General features: G+C 48.1%; 1 non-coding gene across 1 annotated transcript; it reads left to right on the top strand.

Moving 5' to 3' along the window:
• The first annotated feature begins 6,720 nt into the window (after window positions 1–6,720).
• TRNAK-CUU lies at window positions 6,721–6,793 on the top strand. Its single transcript has one exon. It is a non-coding gene; the product is annotated as a tRNA-Lys (tRNA).
• The last annotated feature ends 276 nt before the right edge of the window (window positions 6,794–7,069 follow it).

Below are 7,069 nucleotides of genomic sequence, written 5' to 3'. Positions count from 1 at the left end.
TTAGTGGAAGAAGTAAAATGACACTAGCGCAACATGTGATGCCTCGACAAAGCCCGTACGAGACATCACTCAGTGGGGGGGGATGTCAGCACCGGCTGAAGGGCCATCCCACTCGATAGACCAGCCCGGAGGCAAAGTACACAGCCAAGTCAAACTCGCAATCATATCCTCTAAGTTATTACCTGAAAAATAGTGCCACAAGCAAGGCGTAGTATAAGGCTGAGTATACTAATACTCAGCAAGGCTTACCCGTCACTGGATATAACTTAGTCCGATAACTAGACATACAAGACTTTTGGTTTGTGGAGTTGGTTTTGCCAAAAAAAATCACTAAGAGTGGATCCTTAATTACATATTTTAACTTTGCCATATTCTAGTTGGATTAACCATTCTAAGTTCGCAACTATCTCTACACAAGCATGGTAGAGCAATCAATTAATCATCCAGCAGTATTATCATCATTATGTTCCACTTGTTACTCTATGTGGCAGAAATTATTAAGCAGTCTCATGTCGTGAGAGGCGGACGATTCCGAATCAAATTTCAACCTGGTCAGGGGAACCTAACGCACACGCATGGGGATCGACGCCGCTTTCGCCCATGCTACTTTTCTCCTTTCTTTCCAATCCATGGATCTGGGGTACCCTCCCTGACTATGAGTCTGACAACTCTGCACCCGTACGTTGCGACAAAAATAAACCCTACTTCTACAAAGAGGGTACCAAGTCATTCCACGTGCTGGTCCAATCAGGTACTTAAACTTACCGATTACCATATTTCTCGGCATGTGGCTAGTACGTTCAAACACTTAACGAAATGTGCCAGAGACCGCGACCTTAACCAATTTCAACTACACCGACGGGGTATCACAACTACACAACCCCGTTCGTTGTCCTTATATTCTAGCAGTCGTAAAGTCAGTCAACTCCTATAATCTCGCAAAAGGCTGGAAACCTCTCGACTTCTATCGTTCCTAGTTAGCGGGGCAACTAGTCGAAAAAAAGATCTGGATAACAAACATAGGTACCTAGGGAACATGCATTTATGGTTTCGAACAACGCCTAAGAACGTAAATGCGCAAATGAAATTATTACAACATATATGAATAGTTAGATGAATATAACGCGGAAATAATGGGATTATGCACCGGGGCTTGCCTTCTTGGGCACTGAAAGACTGAGAGTCCTCTGGGGCTTGGCCCAGGTCTTGATTCAGATTAACACAGTTAAGATTAGCACTCTCTGCGGGAATAGAATCCGAAGGAACCAACTCGTAATCGTCGTCAACAAGATTTACCGTTTCTATATGCAATGCAAAGATTTATTATTAAAACAATGATATGAATTTTCCTTTCTTCACTATAGAGTTGTGATCCAACAAAGGGTTAGTTCAGTGATGATCTTGTGAATTCATTTTGTGGCAGTCATTTATGGAGTAGAACTTATATTTACTTACCTTCATGAAAGAGTGGGTTGGGTGGTTTCATTTCTAGACTAGAAACATGAGCATAAGTTCGAAATTTCATAACAGGGTCTATGAGGATGATCTGGTACTAAAAATTTACAGCTAATATGTCAGGTACTCTAGAATTTACTGTTAAAATTTCAGCTTTTAACAGCAAGGCATCTAACCATGAAAAATCATCTATTCAGCTTAAGCTAGGAAATTCACGAATTTGTACATATTGTTAGACATGGTTTATGGAGTTACAAATTTTACGGAAACAACTAGATATGACATACTCAGCACTGTAATTGTTCTAGAATTTATCTACCCATATAACAGGAGTTATAAAATTGACAAAACTAGCATGTTTTCATCAAACTTAATTTCTACAGGAAGTTCTACTAGGTTTCTGGATCTCAAATTTTTACCAGAGCCTAGAATATGTCTAAACATGCTTCAGAAAAATTATCAATTATTAAATACAACAAGACATTTACTTATGAATTAAATTATATATGAACTTGTATATATATTCGAAAGACAAGATGACCAGTATTGCATGCCAAAAATTTTCTATAGGAAGTACACATACTGAATAAGCACAGGATCAAAAATCATGATCAGATGTGTACTATTGCATCCAGAACGAAAATAACAAATCTATGCATGGTATAACAAGCATGATTTATATCAACAGAAAAACTAAGCAACTGGAGTTCAGATTTTGCAGGCATGGTCATATAACTAAAACAAAGTCTCAGAAACAATCCTAGATTTTTCTAAGCACAAAAAGTATATATCATGAATTAAATTCATCTAAAAGCAATAATCACAATCTATAGCAAACTAGATCCAAAATTTCTCAAACTTGTACAACGGCAAGGATTCATTCAGTACCATGATCTTACAGAAAAAGTTTCAAAGCTAAATCGTGACTATTTCTATCAGCATTAATGTATGAACATAACTAGTAGATCTTGGAATCTTAGCCATTTGAGCAAGTAAATGATTTCTAATTGAGTTCATATTTTTACTAGAGGCTTCTAACACCAGGAACAACATAGTAAAAAATCAGGCATAGCTACTGAACCAAAAGCCTAGAACATTTATGGGCTATTTAAACTACCTTAAAATGTAGACAGAAACTGAAGATTTGCATGTAACAAAACTTGTAGATTTCATTGCAATGATTCCATAACATTTGGATTTGTATTTTTCCGATTTTCTACGATTTTCTACACATTTTAAAGTTCACTAGATTCTTGTTCTTGAGTTCATGTCACTTTTGCATTTTAGACCCTGGAATCATTCTAATCTCTTACACATATGCCCCTGGACCGGTGTACCCGCACGGAATCCGCACGATTCCGGCGAGGTCCGTCGCCGGTGGCGAGAGGGAGGTGGGGGAAAAGGGTCACAACTCACTGGCGAACCTTGGGGTGGTCGGGTTGGGCCGGAGATGGTCGGAGGAGGCGGCACGGCAGAGCAGAAGATGTGTAGAGGCTCGTCCTGGGCAATGCGGTGGCGGAGAGGCATCGTCGGCGTCAAGCAGAGCTTCGCCGGCGATGGCGGAGGAGGCGGAGCGGTGGAGGAGGCGAGTCCGCGTGCAAGGGCCTGTTTTGGGGTACTTATAGGCACGAGAGTGGCCGGGGGAGTGAGTTTGCTTCGCCTGGGAGGAAAATGCGAGGCCGGGGGAGGTCGGAACCGGGGTGGCCGGTCACTGGCGGCGCTGGCGGGGCGGAGGGTGTCATGGCGGTGTTTCCCGGCGTCCAAGACGCGTGTGCGTGCGAGGAGGAGCCAAGGGGCAGGACGAATGGCACTAGCGGGGGCTCTCGGGTCCACTTGGCCGCGAACGCACCGTGGACGAGGTCCATCGGCGGCGTACGGGCGCGCGGCGGCGGAGCAGAGAGGGGAGATGGAGCAGGGACTGATTTGTGATTTCCAAAGTTTAGGGACATCTCTGTAATCTAAAATTTTCTCTAGCTTAAGGAGTTCAAATGAAAAACTTTTGAATACCAAAGTTGTGTAACTTTTCAAGATCTACAACTTTTGGTTTAGGCAGATTTTCATTTGAAATTCACAATTTGAACTATTTCATAATTACCAACTTGCACAAAAGGGCTTCAACATTTGCTTGACTTTTATTGGATTTGGCTAAAACTTGTTATTAGGCACATGTCATTTAGAGTACTAGAATCAGCCCAAGATTATTTTTGTGCATGTATTCAAACATGATTTGAATGGATTTTAAATGTTTTTCCCCCACATATATATTGGTGTGAGATACCCTTCGGAGCGAAGAGGTATCACAACAGCTCGGTTCGTTGAGGGAGAATCCTCGAGAGAGAAATGACAACCACAGTAACAGCACCAAAATCAATGCACGAGCCAAAAACTCTAGTATTCAATGTCCCATCAAGCGCAGTTATGGGGTATTTATAGCCGGCGATTTACCTACCCGCTTGCCTAAAAACCCCATAATGCCCCCTAACTACCAGCATCTAGGAATATTCCAGTGGTATTCTAGTAATGTTACAAGGCCGACAAATTATGGTGGATTACAGCTGGACTCAATATTCCGTACACAACCCTGCATGCGGGCCCGGCTCGTTGCATGCCCATCGCTGACCCGGCCCTCGATGGCTTCCCCTTCGGCTTCATCTCCGTTGGGTCTCGGGGGACTGCTTGGCCTCGGGCTTTGTCTTCGCCGGGGCCCCCAACCCTTCGCACACCTTCGGACGGGCTTGGCCTCTTCATGCCTTTGCCTTTTGGGCCTCCGGGCTCGACTCCCTTCATCTTCCACCAGTTTCAGCTCCCTTTGCATTGCATTACTTGCGGCATTGTTGCACCGGCGTCGACTAGTCGAATCCCTTCGGTGACGGGTGAAGGTGGCACCAACAACAGTAGCCCCTCGGGCCTGCAACCACTCCTTGGAGCGGACGTGGCCTCGACTCCTATGTGCGCGAAGCGGCGCGCTCAAAGCGCCACCCTTCGGACATTCGCCTGCGACCGTTCGGAGTACTTGTAATTGGAAACAATTCCGAGCGGCATTGTGTTAACTGATTATAAACTTTTATTATTTTATTATTTTTTCTTTTTCTTTTTGTTTAGAATGAGGGGTCGCCAGCATGTGTAATGACATCGATGCCCCCATGTGTGACCGTTGGAGGCATGTGTTGTGGCACGCTGTGACTGTTGGATTCGAGGGCAGCGTCGTCTTTTCACGTGGCCGAGTGCATTACCTTGTGCGTGCCCCCGGCTATAAAAGGGGGGGGGGTGGGGGCTAGTAGGAACTGTTGCCTTCATTTGGCTGTTCCACGCTCTCCCCCCCCTCCTTGCTCTTGCTCTTTGCCTTTGCTTGCTGCTGAAGTTACTCGTCGCCCGCTTCGCCTCGCCTAGCCTTCGTCTAGTTCTTGCAACCGCTTCGCTCGAAGAGATGGCGCGCCGCATGAGTGCAAAGCCTCCGCCTACTCGAGCGCTGGGTCTGAGCAGCATGACACCCGAAGTTCTGGAGGGAATGATCTTGCGCGGGATTGTCGCACGCGACCAGGTGCAGGCTCCGCCAATCGGTCAGACTTCAGCACGGCCCGAAGCCGATGAAGTGGTGGTGTTTCGTGACTTCTTCACCGCGGGTCTTCGCTTCCCGCTGGACCCCGCGATCATGGACATTTTTCTGCTTTTCAAGGTTTATCTTCATCAGATGACGCCTACATCATTCGTTAGGCTAAATTTGTTTATGTGGCTGGCGAAGGCAGGCAGGGTCTCGCCCATCGCCGAAGCCTTTGCTCATTTCTTCTGCGTCCATTACCAGCCGAAGAGCATAACCGTGCACAAGAAAGAAGGTGGTAGTGGTGAAGACGAGCCCCAATATGGCTGCTACACCTTCGCGTTCAAGCAAATGGCGCCCAGCCCCATTCGGCATATCAGAACAAGTGGCCCACGAGTGGGCTACTTACTGGTTCTACAACAACATATGACTTGGATCCGTAGACGAAGACCAGCCCCATGTGGGTCACGAAGATCCCTATGCTCGAGAAAACGCCGGTGGTTGCGGCGCCGGAGACCATACAGGCGAAGGCCTTTATGGTTTTACTGCGAGAAGTCGCGAAGGCCTTCAGCACCCGAGACCTCGTCGAAGAGTACTCGGTGTGCCAATGCTTCCCCATTCAGGAGGGCTAGGCCGTGACCTCTTGGGCGCCCAAAGAGAAGTGGATCGAAGGCATCCCGATGCCTCACTTTATGGTGTCCTTTAGCATCGGCTCTGATGGTATGTTTTTTTTAAACTGGCACCTCCGCCTTCGCTTGCAGACGTAGATCCGAAGGCCATTGAGGCCATTGCTGACGAAGCTGTTGGTCCCGTGACCAATGTGGAGTACAAATTCCTGGTGGAAAGACTTGGTGGCACCCGCAAGAATCGAGTGTTCAGCTTCCTCGATATCGTGCCGCCTCGCCGCGCGGCCGAAGTGCTGTGGGCGGAGGCCGAAGAGAAAAAATAGTAGAAGAATGCTGGTGTCATTGCTGCCACCATCATTCTTGAAAAGAAGAAACGATGGGGCGGTGCGACTGGCGCTGGCACGTCGAAGCGCCCAAAGCTGCTGGAGTCCCTGCTAGGCTTGTCCCCGCTCAAATCCAAGGGCGACTCCTAAGCAGAGGAGCATCGCAAAGACTACCCCATCCCCCTCCCCCCCCCGTCCACCACTGGCTGCCGTGACTCCGCTTGCCTCCAGGTGCGCTCCCGCTCTGGAATACAGCGCGATGGCGGCAGAGAGCGATGACGACGAGGGGGCTCGCACCTCTCCAGGATAGGTCGAATCGCGTCCGGCCGCTCCGGCCGCGACTCAAGCCCTGACGAGTGCAGCCCTTGCGCCAAATGTCCAGGAAAAGACCGCCTCAACCTCTTTGTTAGAAGAAGAAGATGATGATGATGGCGAAGCCGCGCTGAAGACTACCACCACCGACTCGGTGAAGGCTGCTGCTACGGCTTCGAGCACAAGCTCGGGTTCGTCGAGCAAAAGCAGCAGCTATCTCGTGAGCATGTCCAATCCCGCCGAGGTGGCCGAGACCCTGGGCTACTCCTCCGCAAAATTTATTGTTGGCCAAGTCATCGATAGCCTTAGCTTTGAGAGCCGGGACCGGGAGCGGGAGTTCCAGGCCGAAGTCGGGTCGACATTTTGCTTTCCCCTCATGGAACGAAGACCGATGAAGACCGGTGCGGCCAACGCACTGCAGTGTGTGGAAGACCTTCCTTTGAAGTCCTTCGTGGCTTCCTACTGCGCCCGTCTAGCTCAGTCGATAGAGCACAAGGCTCTTAACCTTGTGGTCGTGGGTTCGAGCCCCACGGTGGGCGCCAAAACTATTGGTGTGAGATACCGTTTGGAGCAAAGATGTATCACAACTGCCCGGTTCATCGAGGGCGAAGCCTCGAGAGAGAAATGACAAGCACAGTAACAGCACAAAAATCAATGCACGAGGCAAAAACTCTGGTATTCAATGTCCCATCAGGCGCAGTTATGGGGGTATTTATAGCCGGTGGTTCACCTACCCACAGGCCCAAAAACCCCATAATGCCCCTAACTGCCAGCATCTAGGAATATTCCAAGGGTAATCTCGTAACGTTACAAGG

Source organism: Panicum virgatum, chromosome 3N (assembly GCF_016808335.1).
Source record: "Panicum virgatum strain AP13 chromosome 3N, P.virgatum_v5, whole genome shotgun sequence".
Classification (NCBI taxonomy): Eukaryota; Viridiplantae; Streptophyta; class Magnoliopsida; order Poales; family Poaceae; genus Panicum; species Panicum virgatum.
The sequence above is the reverse complement of the archived record's forward strand: the minus strand, read 5'-3'. Positions and strand labels throughout refer to the sequence as shown.